This window comes from Carettochelys insculpta, chromosome 5 (genome assembly GCF_033958435.1).
Source record: "Carettochelys insculpta isolate YL-2023 chromosome 5, ASM3395843v1, whole genome shotgun sequence".
Classification (NCBI taxonomy): Eukaryota; Metazoa; Chordata; order Testudines; family Carettochelyidae; genus Carettochelys; species Carettochelys insculpta.
In genome coordinates, this window is record NC_134141.1 from 31,055,688 (window position 1) to 31,078,296 (window position 22,609).

A 22,609-nucleotide genomic window follows, 5' to 3' on the forward strand; every position below is an offset into this window, starting at 1 on the left:
TACAGGGATGTGAGGCTGATGAAGGAAGATCAGTTTTATTAGACTATGCAAGTATACGTGCCACAAACTAGTAATAAACAAGAGTATATACAATGAAAGTTGTAAATAAGATTTTTGGACAAGAAAGATAGCTTTGTCTTCTTCTACTGGAGAATATCAGATGCAATGAAAATGATCCTGAACAATTTTATAAACGAATATATTTGGAAAGGAAAATGTAATTTGGGGAGGGCATATTTAATTTACCTTTTTTTGTAGCAGGTCAACAGTCAGGTTGATTTTGAATTCAGAGAAGGTACTACCATATACAAGAGATAATTTCACCTCTTGAAATATGAATGAAATCCTGTGCTTGGAGGAAAGATTGCACCTCCAAATTATAAAAAAACAGACAATAATAGAAGAGATTAGGAACAAAACATCATAAACCCTACCTGAATTCAACTGAAATGAAGACATCTTCCCCTCCCACCCAAGAAAGAAAAAGGACAAAAGAAAGGTTATACCTTCATTTTATTTTTTCTAATTACCAACTGGCTTCCTTTTTTCAGTCTCCAAAATAGTAAGTGTTGTATACCAGTATATTTACCATTACCATATATCACAGGGGTCAGCAACCTTTCTGAGGCAGAGTGAAGAAATTTGACCTTTAGACCTCTACGTGTGGTCCAAGGGCCGGTGATACTTTTTAAAGTCAATAATAGTCCTACTTACAACAGCTTCATTAATACATAAATTAAGATGCAGATCTTTATCTTTAGGTGGTGATTGGTAGCATTAGCTGGTCTTTTGTTAGGCGACATGGCTGTGAGCAAGCTCCTGGCTGCATGAGGGAGGAGGGGTGGAACTGAGCTCCTGTTCCATGTGCCAGTGAAAACTGGCTTGCTTGCATGCCACTCTTGGCGTATGTATCAGGGGTTGCTGACCCCTAATCTATCGTCTGTAATATATTAGCAGTACCCTAACAATTCCATGTAAAACACTTCACACATTGTGAAATTGGGTCCTTAATCTAGTCTTACCCTATACCATACAGATTTCACGAGCATTTCTCAAATCGGTTGTCCTGACCCAAAATGGGGTTGCAGGGGAACCACAGGATTATTTTGAGGGGGCGGGGGGGTTAGCAGGATTGCCATCCTTATGTCTGCACTGTCTTCAAAGCAGAGAGGCCAAAGAATACTGGCCATTGAACAGGCATGCAGCAGCAGCAGCAGCAGCAGCAGCAGCAGCACCACAGGACTAAAGGTGGCCATGCCATCCCATCCCATCCCATGCAATGCCAGAGTTACAGCTGCACTGTTGCTGGTGGAGACTCTGTCTTCAGAGATGTGCTCCTGGCTACCAGTCACCACTCTCTAGCTGCCCATCTCTGAAGTCAGTGCTGCTTTCTGTCCATCAGCAGCAGGGAAGTAAGGATAGCAACACTGTAACCTCCCCTGCAAAAACCTTGTAACCTCACCCCTGCACATGACTTTCTGGGTCAGGACCCCCCAGTTTCAACTCCATGAAATTTTACATTTAAGTAGCCAAAGTAATGAAATTTAGAATTTAAAATCTTATAACCATGATATTGTTCAAAATGGACCATCAATTTGGTAGGTTCCTATATATTAGTGCTTAGGAACCCCAAAAAAGGACCAGAATCCCACTGGGCAAGGCACTATCCATGCACAGAACAGAGATAGTCCCTGTGCCAAAGTGTTTAATCTCATAACACTACCCCATTCAGGCTGCGAAAATCAAAAACTGAATTAACTTACTTAAAATTCAGTACACAGAAAAATAACAGAGAAATAGCCGTGTTAGTCTATACTCCAACAAAACAAAACAGCAGAAATGTAGCACTTTAAAAACTAACAAAATGATTATTCGGTGATGAGCTTTGTAGGACACACCCACTTCATCAGATCAATCTCATTTCCAATACAGACTGACATTTATAAGTACAGAGGACCAAAAAAAAGAAAAAAAATGCAATAAAAACTGACAAATCAAATATATAGAAGGGGGATCAGGGATGGGGGGATGTTAATTGTCCTGCCTGAGATAATTATGAGCATCAAAGGAAGGGAAGCAGTCCTTATAATGTGTGAGGTAATTGATGTCTCTGTTCATATCCCTTGTTAATGAGTTGAATTTGCATATGAATTCTAACTCACAAATTTCTCGCTCTCATCTATTTTTAAACTCTTTCTGCCCAAGGACACAAATTATCAGGTCTTTAACAGAATGGCCCAGTCCACTGAAGTGTTCACTGACCAGCTTATGTGTGTTGAGTTTCTTGATGTTTGCTCTGTGTCCATTTATTCTTTGGTGAAGGCTTTGCCCAGTCTGTCCAATGTACATAGTGGCAGAGCATTGTTGGCATATAATGGCATATATAATGTTGCTGGAAGTGCATGAGAATGTACCTTTGGTCTTGTAACTAACAAGATGGTATGGTATTACTCACAATTAACAAAATTTCATGTGTTTCTACCAGGCGTGAAAACTGAATGCTGGAAAATCGACCCTCTCATTAATCTTGCACATAGTGTAGATAAGCCTCAGGTCAGTATGAGAGAAAGCTATTGTCCTCTGCAGAGATCTAAAAGGAGAGGATAACAGAAAAAATTAAGACTAGAAACAATGAGCAAGAGAAGTAATAAATGTGTGTGTATAGTCAAAGGCCAGGAGCTGGACATGGTTGTCAGAGGCTTTTTGAGACGCGCGCCATTGAAGGAATTTTATAGGAATTTGTAAGCCTGGCAGAACCGTTTCTACTGACAGGAGAAGGGGCAAAAGGCGGCACACTGGCGCCTTAAAACCGGTTGCTTCGGGCAGGTGAGGCTCAATAGCCTTGGTCAGTCGCTCACCTAGGAGAAGGTGAGCTCTGATTTCAAACCCCCACTGCCTTGCAGTCACACCCATTCTAGGGAAGGGCTTCGGGAGTTAACCCTGAGGAAAAATCCAGAGTTGGAGACCCAAAGGCAGCCTGATGTTACTTTTGACATCTTCCTGGCAACTCCTGCGATGCTGCTGATGCCAAATTGTAGTGGCTTGCTGTTCCTTTGAGCTACGTCTACACGTGCACGCTACATCGAAATAGCTTATTTCGATGTAGCGACATCAAAATAGGCTATTTCTATGAGTAACATCTACACGTCCTCCAGGGCTGGCAATGTCGACGTTCAACGTCAACGTTGCGCAGCACCACATCGAAATAGGCGCTGCGAGGGAACGTCTACACGCCAAAGTAGCACACATCGAAATAAGGGTGCCAGGCACAGCTGCAGACAGGGTCACAGGGCGGACTAGCGCTTCCAGGGCAACAGCTAGCCGCTCCCTTAAAGGGCCCCTCCCAGACACACGCAACCTGCACAGCACGCGGTCTGCAGAGCCATAGGCACATACACCTCGAGCAACGCAGTCATGATGGACCCCCAGCAGCAGCAGCAGCAGCAGCCAGAGGTCCACCCAGCCGCCCCTGCAGGAGCAGTGCTCGCCCTGCTCCATGTCATGCAGGAGGCAGCTGAGCACCTCCTTGCCACAGAGGAGGAGCTGCCCGCAAGGGAGGAGGACGCAACCCCCACCCCTGCAGCACCCCGACCCCCCCCGCCTCATACGCCGCCGGCTGTGGAGCTACCCCACGAGCACCGACTGGTGGGAGCGGCTGGTGCTCGGAGAGTGGGACGACGACCGCTGGCTCAGGAACTTTCGCATAAGCCTGCAGACATTTCTGGAGCTATGCCAGTGGCTCACCTCCGCACTCTGGCACCAGGACACCGCCATGCGGCGTGCCCTCAGTGTGGAGAAACGGGTTGGCATCGCTGTCTGGAAGCTGGCCACTCCAGACAGCTACCGATCCGTGGGCCAGCAGTTTGGCGTCGGCAAGGCCACCGTTGGGGCTGTCCTCATGGAGGTAAGAGGACCCACGGGGGGAGGGGGAGGCAGCTCTGGGAGGGCAGGAGAGGGGAGGGGGGCCCTGGCAGGGGAGGGCCACACACACCCTGCTCACCCCTCATTGGTGCTCTCCCATGTGCTTCCCCTGCAGGTCGTCTGCGCCATCAACGCCATGCTCCTCCACAGGCTCGTGAGGCTTGGGGACCCGGATGCCGCCATCGCGGGCTTTGCCACCCTGGGCTTCCCCAGTTGCTTCGGGGCTCTGGATGGGACTCACATCCCCATCCGCGCCCCGGAGCACAGTGGAGGACGCTACATAAACAGGAAGGGCTACCACTCAGTGGTCCTCCAGGCCTTGGTGGACAGCCGGGGCTGTTTCCTGGACATTTATGTGGGCTGGCCTGGCAGCACCCACGACGTCTGGGTATTCCGGAACTCGGGCCTGTGCCGCCGGCTGGAGGCGGGGACTTACATCCCCCAGCGGGAGATCCCTGTGGGGGACACCACCATGCCCCTCTGTGTCATCGCAGATGCGGCATACCCCCTCCGGCCCTGGCTCATGCACCCGTACACGGGCCATCTCTCTGCCAGCCAGGAGCGCTTCAACCAGTGCCTGAACCACACACGCCAGGTGGTGGAGCGCTCATTTGGCCACCTCAAAGTGCGCTGGAGGTGTCTCCTCACCCGCCTGGATGCGGGCCCCACCAGCATCCCCCAGATTGTGGGTGCATGCAGCGCCCTACACAACCTGGTGGAGAGCAAGGGGGAGGCCTTCTTTCATGGCTGGGCTGTGGAGGCCGGCAGGGCTGATGTGCAGCCACCCACTGCCCCCAGTCGCCAGGTGGACCCCGAAGGGACCCAGGTCCGGGAGGCCCTGCGGGCCCAGTTCGATGAGGCCATGGGGTGAATGCTGGCAGGCCCGCCACTGTCCCCCCTCATCCTCCACAACACTCCCTGCCCCTACGCCCACACCACAGAGCACCCAAGAGCACCCCCCACCACTTTTCTTGTAAAAATAAAAGCAGACAGTTGTTTGTCAAATCAAACATCTTTTGAACTCTTATTATAATGGAAATTCTAACATATATGTATATATTATAAAAACAGGGATAACATGAAAGGGGAAGACAAGGAAGGGGAGAACTATTTACATGGGGGGGTAAGGATCAGCATTGGAAAACGGGGGTCACAAATACAAACTATTTACAGAAAAAAAACAACTTAAAAGTGGGGGGAATATATACAAAAGGGGGGGCACATCCTGGGCTCCACGCCCCTACAGTCTAGCGCTGGGGGTGGGCGGCCGGGATCCCCGCCTTGGCCGCAGCCCTGGCCGGGGCTGGCTGGGGGCCGGGCAGACTGGGAGATACGTCCGGTGAGTGTCAGTTGGCCCCAGGTCCCCCTCAGCGGAAAGGCCCTCGGTGGCAGGTGGCGGTGCGATGGCGGACGGCGCGGCGGCTGGCGCAGGCAGGGCGAGCTCAGTGGCGGACGGCGCGGCATGGGGGGCCAGGTAGTCCGCAATGCGGTTGAAAGTCTGCATGTAGGCCCCCCATGCCTCCTGGCGCCAGGCCAGTGCCCGCTCCTGCAGGTGGACGCAGCGTTCCTCCACCCAGGTGGAGGAGGGCCAGTAGCTGGGGGTCCGTCGCCGGCGACTGCTGGTGCTGGGTCCGCCGTCTTGCCCGCCGTGGGGCCGGTCGGTCCTCCGCCGAGGGGCTGGCCTGGAGTGATGGCCCCGGAGGGCTTTCCAGGACCACTGACGCCTCGCTGGCACTCTCCAGTCCTTCCGATGGTGCAGCTGCGGAACACAGGAGTGGGGGAAGAAGAGTGGAGACAGCCGTTAGTGTGGGCCCTGAGCCGTGGCCCTTGACACCCACCCCTGTGCTTCAGGTTCCCCATCCTCGTCCCCGGGAGATGCTGCTGTGATGGGGTTCAGGGGTCCCCCTGCACTGCACCCCGTCCGCTGGCAGGAGTGACTCTCACTCAGCAGGTATGACAGGAGAGGTTTATTAGGCAACAGATGCCCAGTTTCTCCCAGAAGTGACAGTACAGCAGTCAGAGATGGTCCTTCCAACCCGTCCTGGGGAGAAGACCCCGAGGGGTGCCCCTCTGGGGTGTAGCTTTCCCCCTCCTCAGGCTGGCTGCCTTCTAGCTCTCCCTTCTCCTAGCCTCTAACTGCCGCCCCCGATTCAAACCCAGCTTGGCTCCTCCCTCCCCTTTGCTCAGGGCAGAGGTGTAACCTGCCAGTTGTAGCCCCAGGATCATCCTTAGCCACTGGGAGGTATTCAGCTTGTTTCTCATATCTAGCCTGAGTCTCGCATTTGCACTCTCCCCACTCTATCACATGCTGCTGCTGCTGCTGCTGCTGCTGCTGCTGGGTGTCCCACCCCCTCCCCCTGGGGGACCCTCGAGGTTCCGCTTCCCCCAGCCCCAGGGATGGGGCATGGCACTGTTGTGCTGGTGGGGGCAGGGGTTGATGGACTCTTCTGAGGGACATGCCACTGCTGTCCTTGGGGCCATGGTCATCTGGGCATGTGGAGGGCCCTGGTCATATCTATTACCCCCGCCCCTCAACCCCAGGGGTGTGCACCGGGGGGGTACATACCTGACGGTCCACTCCCACGCTCGGGGGACACCTGGGGGGCAGACGCCCGGCTGGAGCTCTGGGACGGCATCATTATTTGGAGCCCGATGTTGCTGTAGGAGGAGTCCCCCTCCTCCTCCTGCTCCGGTGCCCCGGGGGTGGGCTCCTGGGGGGGGCCCCCGGGGTGTGGAGCTTGCCTCCAGGGCGGACTCCGCCTCCAGAGCCTGCTGGGGCTCCTCAGCCGAGGTGTCAAGAGTGGCCGGAGGGGAGGAGGTGTGCCGGGGGCCCAGGATGTCCCTGAGCTCCCTGTAAAAGGGGCAAGTGATGGAGGCGGCCCCAGATCGGCCGGCCGCATCCCGGGCCCAGGTGTAACCCCGCCGCAGCTCCTTCACTTTACTCCGGACATGGTCCGGAGCGCGGGCAGGGTGACCCCGGGTGGCCAGGCCCTCGGCCAGCTGAGCGAACGCATCCGTGTTCCGCCTCTTGCTCCCCATTACCTGGAGCACCTCCTCCTCGCTCCAGAGCCCCAGCAGGTCCCGAAGCTCGGCCTCCGTCCAGGAGGGGCCCCGCTGCCACTTCGTCGCCTGGCTCCTGGGCTGGGAGCCCTGGCTCCCCTTGGGGGGGGTCCCCTGGGGGGTCTGGCGGGCGGCCATCGCAGCTGGGTGGGTGTCTCTAGCTGGCTGAGGGACTTGCAGGCTGGCCGCGTGTCTGGGCTGCCACCTGCACGTTCTCTCAGCTTCCTGCACAAGAAGGGAGCGGGCGGGGAGATTTAGGGGGCCGCTCCACGTGGCCACCATTGAGCTCAGGGGCTGGAGAGAGTGTCTCTCAACCCCTCAACTGATGGCCGCCATGGAGGACCCCGCAATTTCGATGTTGCGGGATGCGCAATGACTACACGTTCCCTACTTCGACGTTGAATGTCGAAGTAGGGTGCTATTCCCATCCCCTCATGGGGTTAGCAGCTTCGACGTCTCGCCGCCTAAAGTCAATGTTAACTTCGAAATAGCGCCCAACATGTGTAGCCGTGACGGGTGTTATTTTGAAGTTGGTGCCGCTACTTCGAAGTAGCGTGCACGTGTAGATGCAGCTTTGGATTCATCAACAACATGGAGGAGGGGATCTGCTACATGGGCAACAGCTCATCCTCCAACAAAATTTGCCCAGGCATGCGCCCTGGAGAGGACACTCCAGCGTCACCTCGCAGGGTCAGCATAACACGGGAAGCAACAGTATACCGGTTATAAGTCATAGCTTGTTGGCAAAGAGCTTGACGCCAGGGGCTGCTTCCAATGGTGGGAGGGGTCATCGTAGCCTCATTGGACAGCTACTGCCTGCCTCAAACTGGGCAGCCCCCAGCCAATAAGGTGCTGTCTCGCCACAGTCCATTTGCTTCACTGGGTGTGTGGAGCTTAGGGATCAATCCCAACAGGTGGTCTGAAATCTGTGCACCAAACAAAAAGAAAAAAATACAAAAGTGCCCGGTTCTTAAACTGGGCACCTGGAATGTTAGAACCATGATAACTGGACTTTCAGACAACCTTGAAGACAGAGATGATATCTGCAAAACAGCGGTTATTAACAATGAACTGAGAAGGTTAAAAACGGACATTGTTGCCCTTCAGGAGACAAGACTCTCATCTTCCGGCAGTGTAAAGGAGAAAGATTTTACTTTTTTCTGGATGGGAAAACCCCCTAGTCAGACCAAAGAGCACGGCATGGGTTTCGCAATCAAGAATAGTCTGATTGGCTCCATTACACCACCCACAGGGCGCTCAGAAAGGCTTATACAACTCCAGGTGCAAACATCTGCAGGCCGGACCAACATCATCAGTGCCTATGCTCCAACATTGACCTCTTCCCAAGAAGCTAAGGACAAGTTTTATGATGAGCTCAGCATTGCAATCGAAGAAATTCCAACTCACGAGCCACTGATCATTCCTGGAGATTTTAACGCAAGAGTTGGTGCTGACCATTCCAGCTGGCCTGCAAGCTTAGGGCAATTCGGAATTGGGAAGTTAAATGAGAATGGGCAGCGACTGCTGGAGCTTTGCTGCCAGCACAGTCTCTGTGTTACCAACACCTTTTTCAAGACCAAGCCCCAGCACAGTGTGTCATGGCGTCATCCCAGGTCCAAACACTGGCACCAGCTGGACTTGATCCTTGTAAGGCGCGCCTGCATAGGCAACGTCAAGCTGACTCGCAGCTATCATAGTGCAGACTGCGACTCCGACCATTCACTCGTTGCCAGCAAGATCAGGCTTCAACCTTGGAGGCTGTGTCGAACAAAGAATGCAGGTAGGCCACGAATCAACATTTGCATGACCAAAGACCCCGAGAAGGTTGCACAGTTTACCCGTGCCCTCGATGCGGCCTTTCCTGGCCCAACCAGTGCAGATGCCAGCGGAAGGTGGGCACACCTTAGGGACACCATCTACAACACAGCGATGTCAACTTTTGGTAAGAAGCAGACAAAGTCAGCTGATTGGTTTGAAGCACACTCAGAAGAGCTGCTGCCCATCGTTGAGGAGAAGCGGCTCGCAGGGACAACGTACAAGACATCCTCTAGCGAGAGGAACTTGCAGATACTCAGGGCCGCTCGTGGTAAAGTCCAAAGGACAGCCAGGCGCTGTGCTAATGACTACTGGCTTCAGCTCTGCTCCAGAATCCACACCTGTGCAGGCAATGGCAACATAAAGGGCATGTATGATCGAATCAGGGAAGCCATTGGACCAATTCAAAATAAGATTGCTCTCCTGAAGGCACTCAATGGAGAGATCCTTCAGGACCGCTCCAAACAGATGGAAAGGTGGGTGGAGCATTACTCAGAGTTGTATGCTTCAGACAACACTGTGACAGAAGCAGCACTGAATGCCATTAGGTGCCTTCCAACTTTGTCAGAGCTTGACAATGTACCAACAGTGCTGGAGGTCAGCCAGGCACTTGATTCACTGGCAGTTGGGAAAGCCCCAGGTAAAGATGGCATTCCATCAGAAATTCTCAAGTGTGCTAAGAGCAGCCTGATTCCAGAACTGCATGGGCTTCTGTGTCAGTGTTGGAAGGAGCAGAAAGTACCACAAGACATGAGAGATGCCAACATAGTCACTCTTTACAAGAACAAGGGTGACAGGAGCAACTGTAACAACTATCGTGGTATATCCCTCCTTAGTATCGTTGGAAAGCTCTTTTTAAACAGTGCAGGTTTAGAGCTAAAAGATCTACCATCGATATGATATTTTCCATTAGGCAGCTGCAGGAAAAGTGCAGGGAACAGCAAAGGCCACTCTGCATTGCATTCATCGACCTAACCAAGGCTTTTGACTTTGTTAGCAGAAATGGTCTTTTTCAAATTCTGGAAAAGATTGGCTGTCCACCCACCCTGCTCAATATTATCACGTCTTTCCATGAGGACACGAAGGGAGTCATTGTCTATGATGGATCCACCTCTGAACCTTTCAGTATGCACAGTGGAGTGAAGCAGGGTTGCGTTCTGGCCCCTATACTTTGGGAATATTTTTTTCCATCCTGCTCAAATATGCCTTTGGTTCACCCACAACAGGCATTTACCTTCACACAAGATCTGATGGCAGGCTGTTTCAGTTGTCTAGGCTAAAAGCAAGGACCAAAGTGCAAACAAGGTTCTTGCGAGACTTCCTCTTTGCGGATGATGCAGCTATTACAACTCATACGCAGAAGGAACTACAGCACCTCATGAATCGCTTTGCGGATGCCTGCAAAGAGTTCGGGCTTATCATCAATATCAAGAAAACGCAAGTGATGAGTCAGGACACTAACCATCCGCTTGCCATAAGCATCAACGATCACCAGCTGGAAGTTGTCCACAAGTTTGTTTACCTGGTCTCCACAATATCCGACAACCTCTCCCTTGAAAGTGAGATTAACAAATGTATCAGAATGGCTGCCACCACACTATTCAGGCTCACAAAAAGAGTATGGTCCAACAGGAAACTCAGAGCACACCAAAGCACAAGTCTATAGAGCCTGCATACTGAGTACCTTCCTGTATGGCTGTGAAACTTGGACGCTTAGCTCCAAGTATGAAAAGAGGCTCAACTCATTTCATATGCGTTCCCTGAGATGCATCCTTGGAATCTCCTGGCGGGAGAAGGTGATCAACAACATGGTGCTCGAACAAGCAGGGACTGCCACCGTGCACACTTTGATCAAGCAGAGACGCCTGTGATGGCTAGGTCACATCTCCTGTGTGCAGGACAGTTGCATACCTAAGGATTTGCTCTACGGTGAACTGGCGACAGGGACCAGGCCAGCTGGAAGACCTCATCTCCGCTACAAAGATGTGTGCAAGCGCAACTTGAAGGCTGCTAACATCAGCACTGCCACCTGGGAGACACTCGCCACCGATCAATGTCTGTGGAAGCAACGGGTGAAAAAAGGACTGTCCCAGTATGAAGACAACCTCAGGCAACAAGCAGAAGAGAAAAGAACCCTGAGGAAGTCCCACCCCCAGTCCACCAACCAGGGCTCAGTGTTTTCCTGTACCCTGTGCGGAAAAGACTGTCACACAAGAATCGGATTTTACAGCCATGCTAGACGCTGCTGTCGATCCAACCCTGGGTGCAACAATACACCATAGTCCTCTGGGACTGACGGATGCCTACCTACCTACCATAGTCAAAGACAGGGTTTTGCAAATTAACCAGAAATTGACCCAGCTCATACCCCATCTGGATCTAAACTTCTTTTGTCACTGTAATAGGCTGAACCAACACTCAGGATGTGAATATACTGAAGCTTAGGGAAAGTTCAAATTCACGCCTTGATCTGAAATTTACACTTAGTTTCCAGCTCAAAAACATGCTAAAATGAAGTTTTAGAAAAAAAGCAAACAAAATTGAGGACACTAAACTTAGAACAGGAAATAAATTAAACAGCAAGTAGCAGGGTAGATGCAGAATGTCAAACTTAACTTTTATTCTTGACCTTTGAAGTGATATTTTGCCTCTGGTTGGGCACTTATTTTCCACCTTAGATTCACTGTGCATGGTACTAATGGTGGGAAAGTGAGATGGCTTGTTAAAATACAAAATAAATGGTGATCACCTTTTCTGTAGTTCTTTTCAGTATGCCCTTTCAGGCTGACTGCTGAAGCCTCACCCTTCAATATCCTTCATAAATCTGCATGAAGAGGCTACACACAGAATAAGGCCCAGCCATCTCTGGGGTAGTAAATTATTACCTATCATCAGACAGCAGCTTTCTTCCCCCTTTCATAGTATAGCAAACAAGTGCATGGAATGGATCAACTTATTAGACACATCCAGAAGAGCCCAAGGCGAACATTGTGCTGTCCTAGAGAAAAATTAGGATTATTTCCCTGTCTCAGTCCCTTCTTTCTTGAATCTTGGAGTTCTGTGGAAGTAGCCTGCATGGTTTCTTAGGAGAAGGGATACTTTTCTATTCCTCTCCAGTGACTCTCCCCTCTTGCTAATAGCCACAGAAATAAATTAGCAGGTGCAAATATCTTCCCATCTTACCATGAGGTGTGCTGTAATACGGAATGCTTAATGGTGGAATGGGAGAGCACAAAGAAGGGATATAAGAGAAAATTTCTTTCTAATCCCAAAGGGACATACATTAGTTTTAAAGTCAATAATGCTGCAGATCAAACAATACCTCACTAGAAATTTTTTAATTTTTTGCAATATCTTCAAAATTTTTCTTCAAAATCACATGTACTTTTGTCTGCTTGTATGAAGAGCATGGGATTTATAAAGGACTATGGAGTCTTTCACTCCCTTGTCACTATTGCAAATCCCTCTCAAAATAGTTTATGTTTGGAGATTCTTGCTATTTCGGTGGGAAATGAGTTAGTGATCACATTCTGGTTGCTGGAGGATAAGTGGCCATATTGCAGAAATGGCCACCATAATTGTCACTCATTCTGGCAGTCACAATCAGGGACCAAAAGCTGGACCCTTATTAAAATGAACTAATGATTTTTTGTTTAGAGGGGCTGGATTAACAGGATTTTTACTTTAATCTTGGTCTTGGGACCAATCTTAGTCAATATTTTTATTAATGGTATTCAAACAAGAAGTAGGAGAGTGCTTAAGAAACGTGCTGATGTTACAGAGTTGGGAGCCATTGTCAAACCAGAGGAGGACTGGAATGAATGGGAATATACAAGAAAATCTGAATGCAAGACTGGAGTGACAGAGATAGGCTGAAATTCAGTGGCACAAAGTTGAAGGTTGTGCATTTAGGGTCTAATAATAAGAATTTCTGCTACAAACTGAGCAGAAAGTGTTTTTCAGATAGAAGTGGCAGAGGAGACAGATCCAAGTTACTCTCTGGTTTACTGTCCATTCAAGTCCATTGTGTGTTCATCTTTATTTCTTGTGTGGTTTATAAAATATGCAGTATCATCTCCTTTTAAGACTGCCTGGGTGTTTTGGAAAGAACAAGAGGTGTTAAACAAAATCAAATTAACAAAACAAATCGGCTCACCACGCAACTTTTGCTGATCATTTTCTTTCTTAGGAATTCAATTAAAACAGAAATAAGGACCATAAGAACAATGAATGTGTTAGCCCAAAAAGTATTCAAGAAAAAAAGGAATGAAAAAGATTAAATCTGTTTCACTGAATCCAAATTATTAGTAGGACTTTGGTGCCAAATCCCTAATGTTCTAATGTTGAAAAAGCACTCTCCTATGTTCAACTAGTTCTGTGAGGGAAATCATGTATTAGTCATAGTTTTTCAATTGGAGGATTTATTTTTCAACAAGGGAAACAACTTCCCAGAGTTCTGTTAACACAAAACTGTTCATCATAAATCAGAACAGATGTTCTTTCGGGAGAGAGCTACAGTTCAAAGTAATTCCATATGAGACTTTTGTATATGCTAGAGGTACAGGAAACTTTTGAGCTGATGGAAATCAAACACTTCAGAGCTTGCACTTGAAAAATTACTTATATTTGCTTGGTTGACTGCCTCTTCATGGTGATGTCGAAGGCATCTCCTACTGTGGCACAAATGTCCTGATGAGAGAAATCATTTTACCCTAGAAGTGTGGATGTGATATGGGCAAAGACATTCCTCTGCAGTATTACAAGATTATCCTCTTCACTGCAACCCATAGACTGATTCCAAGTCCAGAGGGTACCATTGTGATAATTTAGTCTGACCTCCTAAATAACACAGACCACAGAAATTTCCCCATATAATTTGTAGAGCATACCTTGATTTAAAAATTGTCAGTGATGGAAAATATGCCACAACTCTTGGTAAACTGTTTCAATGATTAATTAATCTCATTGTTAAAAATTATCCCTTATTTCCAGTCTGAATTTGTCTCACTTCCACTTGCAGTCATTGAATCAGGTTACCTCTTTTTCAGCTAGATGAAGTACCTGTTATTTTATTTAGAGACTATCATCAAGTCACCCCTTATCCTTCTCTTTATTAAACTAAATAGACTGAACTTCATGACCCTATAAGGGATATTTTGCAATCATTTAATCATTCTCTCAGTTCTTCTTTGAACCTTCTGCAATTTATCAAGAGCCCTTTTGAATTGTGTACACAAGAACCAGGCGCAATATTCCAGCAGCAGTCACACCAGTGCCAAGAAGAGGCAAAATAACACCTGTTTTCCTACTCTTCTGATAAAGCATCCAAGGATTGAATTAGGCCTTTTGGCCATGATCACCTGATTACCCACCATGACCCCACATCTCCACTGGATTTAGAGTGCATACCAGGACAAAGTCTTCCATTCTGCAAGTATGGCCTATGTTTTTCATTATTAGGGGGGGGGGGTGTGTGTGTACATTTACCCTTACTAAAATGTGTATTGTTTGTGCCAAGATTATCAAACAATATAGTTTGTTTTGTATCTATCATCTGTTCCCTGTGTTATTTACCACTCACCCATTTTTGTGTCATCTTCAATCTTCGTCAGTGATGATTTTATGTTGTTTTCTGCCAGGTCATTAATAAAAATGTTAAATGACACAGGGCCAAGAACCAATCCCAGTGAGACCCTAATAAAATGACACCATATCAGTTTTCAGTTTTAATCTATTGAACATGTGCCATATTAATTTTGTATTTTACTGGACTTTTAATCAGACAATTACAAGACAAATGATTTACAGTAGTGCAAGTCTATTACATTGACACTACTATCTTTATCAACCAAACTTGTAATCTCATTTCAAAATATATCAAGTTAGCATGACAGATCTGTTTTCTATAAACCTCTGTCCCATGAACAACATTATACTACCCTCCTTTAATTTCCTATTAAGATGGTCACATATCAGATAATCCAGTAGCGTACCCAGGATCTAAATTGCATTGACAGAACAATAATTACATGGATCATCCCTTTTTAAATATTGGCATGACGTATGATTTCTTCCACTCTTTTGGAACTTCCAAAATGTCTTAAGACTTATTGAAATGAACATTAACAGTCCAATGAGCTACTGTTATTCAGACCTGCTAATTTAAAAGTGTATAGTTTTAGTGGTTGCTATCCTCCTGAGATACCAGTAGAATGGAAAAAGTACTATAATATGACATGACATTATCCGCTTTTTTACCCCCAGACAGAAATGTTTGAGTACTTCCATCTTTTCTTTTTCTATTATGGTTGATAATTCTGGCATTTCCATTTAGTAAGGACTAATACCATTGTTAGGACTCTTCTTCTTCTGTACATACATCTAAAGACTTCTTCAAATTGTCCTTACATCTGCTGATCTTAGATTTCATCTTGTGTCCATATGCTTCCCTTATCAAGTTTCTACAGTTCCTAGCTTCTGATCTACATTCATTAACATCCACTTCCCCCTTCTTCCATGTACTATATTTATATTTTTACAGCTTCCTTCACTTCCCTTCTAGCTAGGGTTTTTTTTTTTTAACCAATATGGCTTTCTTCCTCAATTGTGGGATTGTGGTTCTTTGTGCATCTAGTGAAGAGTTTTAAAACAATTCCAAATTAGCATTCAAATTTTTCTAATTAAATTCTTGCACCCAGCTCATTTGGCTCATAATTGTTTTCTGCTCTGTCAAACCAGTTATTTAACAGATGCTATTATATATTTATTTCTGATCTTGACATTAGTTCACACTATAAATGTGATCAAGTCATGATCACTTGTACCTCAGCTACCATTAAGTTTTAGTTATAAGTTCAGATCCTTTTCCTGTCAAGAAAAAATCCCCAGTTTTGTATGGAACAATTCAAGAAAATGTCATCAATAATATATAGGAATTTTATTACTGGCAGCAGGAGACCTGCATGTGTCACTCAAACTTAAGTTCACTATAATCACACACAGCAGTGTGTTATATCTCTGAATAGTTAATAGGTGCAGAATATGCAAGTTGTCCTGTCCCTGAGTGTGATTTAAGGGTTTGTAGAAGACACCACCAATACCCTATCTTGTGCTTTATCTGTCACTGCACTGATTGTTATCATTTTCTTGTAATTTGATTTAGCAACAGGTAGCGCCATATATCAGTTCCAACAAGCATGCTCCAGCATAATTTGCTCTTTTCCCATTTTGCTTAAAAGATTATACACACACCCCTTTCCACACACACTTCTTTGGCCTCCTCTAACCTCTCTTCCTATGGTTCAGTCAGTGACTGGCTCTTGTCTTATGTTGCAGCAGTGATCAGATAGGGAACTGAGTTTACAACCTCCCACAAAATCTGCATCAGACACCAACAAGTGCACTGCTGCATTTTCGGCTATTGTCTTTCCCCGCTTCATTAAGCAACAAGCCTGCCCTGTCCTCGGTCTTCCTCTTGTTTCTAATGCATCTGTAAAATGTTTTCTTGTTACTCTTTGGTGATGTCTACACTAGCATTCCTCTTTTGAAAGAGGCATGCAAATGAAGGAAATAAAAAATGCAAATGAGGCATAGATTCACATATCTGGCACCTCATTTGCATATTCTTCTTTTGAAAGAGTTTCTTTCAAAAGAAGAAAAGGAGTGTAGACACAGCTCTTTTGAAAGTAATCCCCATCTTCCAAAGAACCCTTAGTCCTACTTTTTGTTAAGGAAGAATGGGGTCTTTCAAAGATGGGGATTACTTTCAAAAGAGCTGCGTCTACACTGCTTTTCTTCTTTTGAGAGAATAGGCAAATGAGATGCTAGATATGTAAATGTGTGCCTCATCTGCATTTTTATTTCCTTCATTTGCATGCCTCTTTCAAAAGAAGAATGCTAGTGTAGATACAGCCTTTATGTCCCTTGCTAGTTTTGTCTCATTTTACCTTTCTAATTTTGTCCCTAAATGCCAGTGTTGTTTATATTCATCATTCATAATAAACTGACTTACATTCCACTTTTCCTACGATTCCTTTTCACTGAAGATTTGCTGGTTAAACAAGGGTGGTTTCTTATCGTGCTTCATATCTTTCAAATGTGTTAGAATAGTTTGCTCTTGCACCCTCACTAATGTCTCTTCGGAAAAACTTGACAAATCTCTTCAATTTTTTCCTCTTTGACTTGCTTCCCAAAGGATCTTACTTATCAGTTCTCTGCCTTCAAGAAGTCCACTGCCTTTATTTTACTGTTTTTCTATTCTAACATTCCTCAGAATCATGCACTCTATCATCACGTGATCATCATCCACCCTTAAATTCTCAACCAGCTGCTTCACATATGTGAGAATCAAATTTAGAACAGCTTTTCTCCTAGCTGCTCTTGCTATCTTCTGAAATAAATTTCCGCTGCCTTCCAATAACTTTTCCGATAATCTGTGCCCAGTCGTATAATGTTCCCAACAGGTGTCTGCATAGGTGAACTCTCCCATCACCATCAACACCTATGATATCTTCTGAGACTCACCTAGTATTTACAACCACTCCCACATCACTCTTTTCTCCCATAAGCCACTCCTCTCTATTCCTTCCCCCCAAGGTTCTCTTTCCCACAAACTTCAGATTTCGTTCTATAAGAACTCGCACACTTACCCTAGTCTTTCCTCTCTATTTCTTCACACCTCATTCTCTCCATGTCATCTTCCCTTTCTGACTCTGACTCTTGCCCCAGGTTTTGCTATGCCTCCTTTTCCTACTTCTGTTAAGGAATGTGAGAAGAAAAAATACTGCCACAGCCAGTGCCGTTCTTTCATGTTGCAGTCAGGTTCTTCCTGTTCTGCAGGCCCTCAGAGCTAGTAGGAGAGGGGCTGAGCCAGAAGCAATAGCTACTTGTCCAGAAGCGTATATAGCTGGACCTGCAGTTATAGCCTCCTCCTGGTTCTTCCATCAAACCACTAAGTAGCTGATAATAACAATATTGAATGCTCCTACACAATGACCCTGCCAAAACTGGGATGATGAAAATAAAGCAGGCCTCAGAAACAGCTCATGTACATCCATTCTCTGCAGCAGCAAATCTCCTTTATTATTACAATCTTGTTCTCTAGTACCTCAGCCTTCAGTAAAAAGAGCAAGTTGTTAGATGTTGTGATTGAGAAGAAACCCTCAGAAATATCAATCAAGAGTAACAAATGCAGTGCTCTCTAAGCACTTCTGTATATAATCTCAAATAATAGGTACAAGAAGTGTAAAATATCCCACTGACATCAATGAGGGATTAATACAGATAAATAAGGAGAATAATTTATACATTAACAATTCAGAAATTTATAGATTTACAGGTTTCAATGCCAGAAAGGACAACTGTGATCATCTTGTCAGACCTACTATATAACCCAGCTCACAGAACTTTGTCAAAATCATTTCTAAAGCTTATCTTTTAAAAAAAGTATAAAACATTGATTTAAAAATTTCCAGTGATCCACCACAATGTTTGGAAAATTGGTAGAATAATTAATTATACTCACTGTTAAAAACAGTTACTTTATTTCTCGTCTGACTTTGTTTAGGTTCAACTTTCATCCAATGGACTATATTTCCTTCTCTGACAGGGTGACAAAGAATAGGTGGAGAGAAATCAATAGACAAATTATATTGTGATTTTAATAAGGGTTTTGACACTGTCCCAGATGATATTCTCATAAGCAAATCAGATGTGGTCTAGACCTAGATTAAATAAATATAAGTGGATGCATAACATATTGAAAAACTGTATTCAAAGAACAATTATCAATGATTCACTGTTAAATTGGGAGGGCATATCTAGTGGCATCCTGCAGGAGTCAGTACTGGGCTTGGTATGATTCCCTGTTTTCATTAATGACTTGGATAATGGAGTGGAGAATATACTTAAGAAATTTGCATTTCACACCATGCTGGGATGGGTTGCACACATGTTGGAAGGAAGAATTTGAATTCAAAATGACCTCAATGAATTAGATAATTTTTCCAAATTTGGCAAGATTAAATTCAGTAAAGACAAGCACAAAGTATTTCATTTAGGATGGAAAACTCAAATACTCATTTACACAACAGGGAGCAACAAGCTAGGCCATAGTGGTGCTGAAAAGGGTCTGAAGATTATAGTAGATCACAAATGGCATATGAGACAGCAATGTGATGCAGTTGCAAAAAAGACTAATATTCTCTGGTATATTAAAGTCTCTTGTGAGTCAGTCATGGGAGTTAATTCTCCCAATCTCTTTGGCACCTCTCAACTCTTAGTTGACATTGTCCTGTTTAAGCATTCCAGCATCACATTATTCCCCTTGATCACAGCATCACACTACGAGCTCATGTTAAACTGATTGTGCATCACAACTCCCAAGGGTTTTTCATTGTCACTGCTTCCCACGATAGAGCCCTCCATCTTGTAATTATGGCCTGAATTCTTTGTTCCTAGGGGGATACACCTGCATTTAAAATGCATATGGTTTACTTGTACCCATCTTACCATATGACAAGAATTCCTCAAGTCTGAATGGGTGATGGGTATAAAAGAGGAAACCATAGATCTGCACAATTTATTTAAGTGACATTGTAGGTGAGGTGTCCCTAACATGCCACAAGTGTGCCATATTTGAGAGAGATCACTTTTTTTTTTTACACCCAACAAGGAGGAACCAAGATCAGACCCAACAGTGTTGCCCATGGACATACTGAAGCCCCAGTGAGGGCCACCCAAACACAAGCAGCTCCATGAAAGCTCAGACAGTATGTACAATCATATATTAAACACCTGCATTATCTACAGTGAGCAAGATCTCATCTTCTTGAGTTCTGTGCAGAGCTTATTTTCTGCTCCTATCTGACTTTTGAAAAAGGCAGTGTTATTTAGCCAAATGTAGATCTATGTATGTATGTAAGCATGTGTGTGTGTAGTGGTAATGTCGTCCTTCGAATTACATCCTAAGTACGTGCTGCAAATTACAGAGTGCAATCAACTTCTCATGGGAGTTTAAAAATGAGGAATGTGCCTAAAATGCACAAATCTTATTCTATCATAATATTAGGATATCTCATTCCACGTACGAAGGTTTTTTATTTCTGCTTTTTTTTCAGGGGATATAACACATCCGGCCAAGCAGAGCCTGTGCTGCAACATAGTAGTTTTAACATAGACTATTCCTTTAATATTTAATAAGCTTTAATTGCAAACAAAAAGAGAAACTTTAAAAGACTTGTTTTCTGTGAACAGTGAAACAACTGTTTTTATGAGAATTATTCTGTGCATAATTTAACTGGAAAAAAGAAGAAAAATTGTGGATTTTTAAAGATGAAACAAAAATAAAATGGCACTTCAAATGCATTTCTTCCAGAGGGGATTATTATTTGTCTTTATATTTACTCAGACACCAGAGAGGGAGAGAAGAAAATAGAGAATGTTTGCCCCAGAACTAGAATAAAACTAACATTAAAAAAAATAAGAAAGAAAGAAAGAAAGAAAAGGAAAGGAGCACAGGATTGTCACAATTCTATCAGTCTCTGACTCTCAGACACTGCAGGTAACTTTGGATCATCAACCTAATGTATGTTACCAAAGCATATAAACAGCAGTGCTGTGGCTCCTCTAGTCATTGTTACTATCCACCCCAAAAATGCTTTCTAAGGAATATTTTTGCCTGAGTGCTACCTATTAATCAGAAAAGTCAGGCATTCCACCAAATGAAACCTAATGCCTTCTTCTGTCCTTATAATGGCTTAGGGTGTGTAGAAGCAGAGGCAGATATAACAAAAATTAAAGATAATCCAAATCCAAATTCTAAGTAATATATTCCTATCAGATGCTATTAGAAAAAATTAGATGTTTTCAGAGCCACAGAAAGGAGGGGGAAAAGGAAGAGAAACCATATGCACACACATAGTAGCATATAGGGGTAGTTTCAAAGGAACTTTTCAGTCTTTGGAGACACAAGGTCCAATAACTCAAAATTTTCCAATAGCTGTATCTAGACATATTTGTAACAACAGTATATACCACATGAAGCCTTTAATCAATGCCCTCAGATGCCATATGGAAACAATGCATCTGCTGCAACAAGCCACATACTGACAAGCTTAGGAAAAAATAGCAATATCATGGAATAATTATGTACCACCTTACTAGTCCTCCATTTTCATCAGATGAGTATTAAAAATAGACCACTACTACTTCCCTTCCCCTCACACAAGCAATTCTATTGACTTCAATGGATGAGGAAATCTGACTCAGCATCAGTTTTGTAGCTAAGAAGAATTAAATAGCCTGCAGTACGTATATTGGTATGTTGCACAACAGAGATCTGGTTGGCTGGAGTCCAATACCATATTATGAATTCTGAAATATATATAGATATAACTTGTCATACAGACTGTAGTGGAGGACGAGCGTTAAGAGCAACATCGTTCTGAGACTTTGTAATTCAAAGGAAAAAAAAAGCAAAATGTGAAATAAGGAAGTGAAAAAGCTTGCAAAAACTCAACACTACACATGTAAGTTTTTCAGCCTTCTCTAAAGCATGTAGGAGTCAGTCTGTTTGCTATGCAGTAAAGCAGTATACCATGGCCAGCCTGTGGCTCAGGTGGGCACATCTATCCTCAGGTATCATCTAAAAGAAATTAATGTAGTACAGTGCCAATCAAGAAAAATCAACAGTGATTCAGTCCACCACCACCACCAAGGCTAGGATGACATAGAAAATGTGACAAAAATGGAACCCTCTTTTTGGAGGGGTGGAGGGTGGAAAGGAGAGGTATAGGTGCAATATAATACTAAGCCCCTAATATTGAGATACGTTTGGTCATCCTAATCAAGGGCTGATTTCTGTAGTCTCTCTCTTCTCTACTGAGCAAACATAAAAGACCAGAAGCAAAAGGTGTTTTAGTTGTGAACCAAAATAGTTACAACAGATCGTGTCACTTGAGCCTGTATCAAATTCTAGTTAAAATTCTCCCCGTCTCCCATCATCCTCAAATATAGAAAAAAAGATGAAGTACTTGAAAGTGACAAATTCAGAAGGAAAAATGACAATAATGACTTTTGCTGGTTCTTTCGGTGGCAAATTTTCAATGATAGTGGAAATCAATATTTTCCAGAGCTTGATTTTGTACTTATTGGCACAGCATAAACCAGAACTACATCAGTGGAACTAAACCAGTGAAAAACCAATGAAAGATGAGGGCTGTGTCTAGGCTAGCTCCCTACTTCAAAGGGAGCATGGTAAGTAGGGTGTTGGGAGATTATTAATTAAGTGCTACGGTGCATATACAGCACTTCATTAAGCTAATTCTCCCCCAGGGCAACTTCAAAGTGTTCTCCCCCAGGCAGAAGTAGGGAGCTAGTGAAGACACAGCCAAGAAGCAGGCCTTCAGTCTCTCTCAAGGCATGTCTGTGAATGGCAGAATACCTTTCATAATCACCTACCCCAAACAAGTCTTTCCCTTCAAGCACACAAACACTAGCTATTAAATCCAAAATCCTACCTGTTTGTGGACTTATTCCAGATTTGCACTGGTGTAAGAGGAGAAGCAGATCTACAGAGTAAAGCTAAAAAATCCCATGTTTCCCTGAATTTATTTAATTAATATTGTGTACATCAATTCTATCAACATGTTATTTCCATGTTCTCTCTTCTCACCACTCAGTGCAGTCGTTAGGTGGTATGGTCAACAGGCTACAGAAAGGGCTGGGGAATCAGGACTCCTGGGTTCTGTTTGTGTTATCTATGACTTTGTAATATCTGTGTGCCACAACAAAATAAGTATAAAGCTTTCACAGG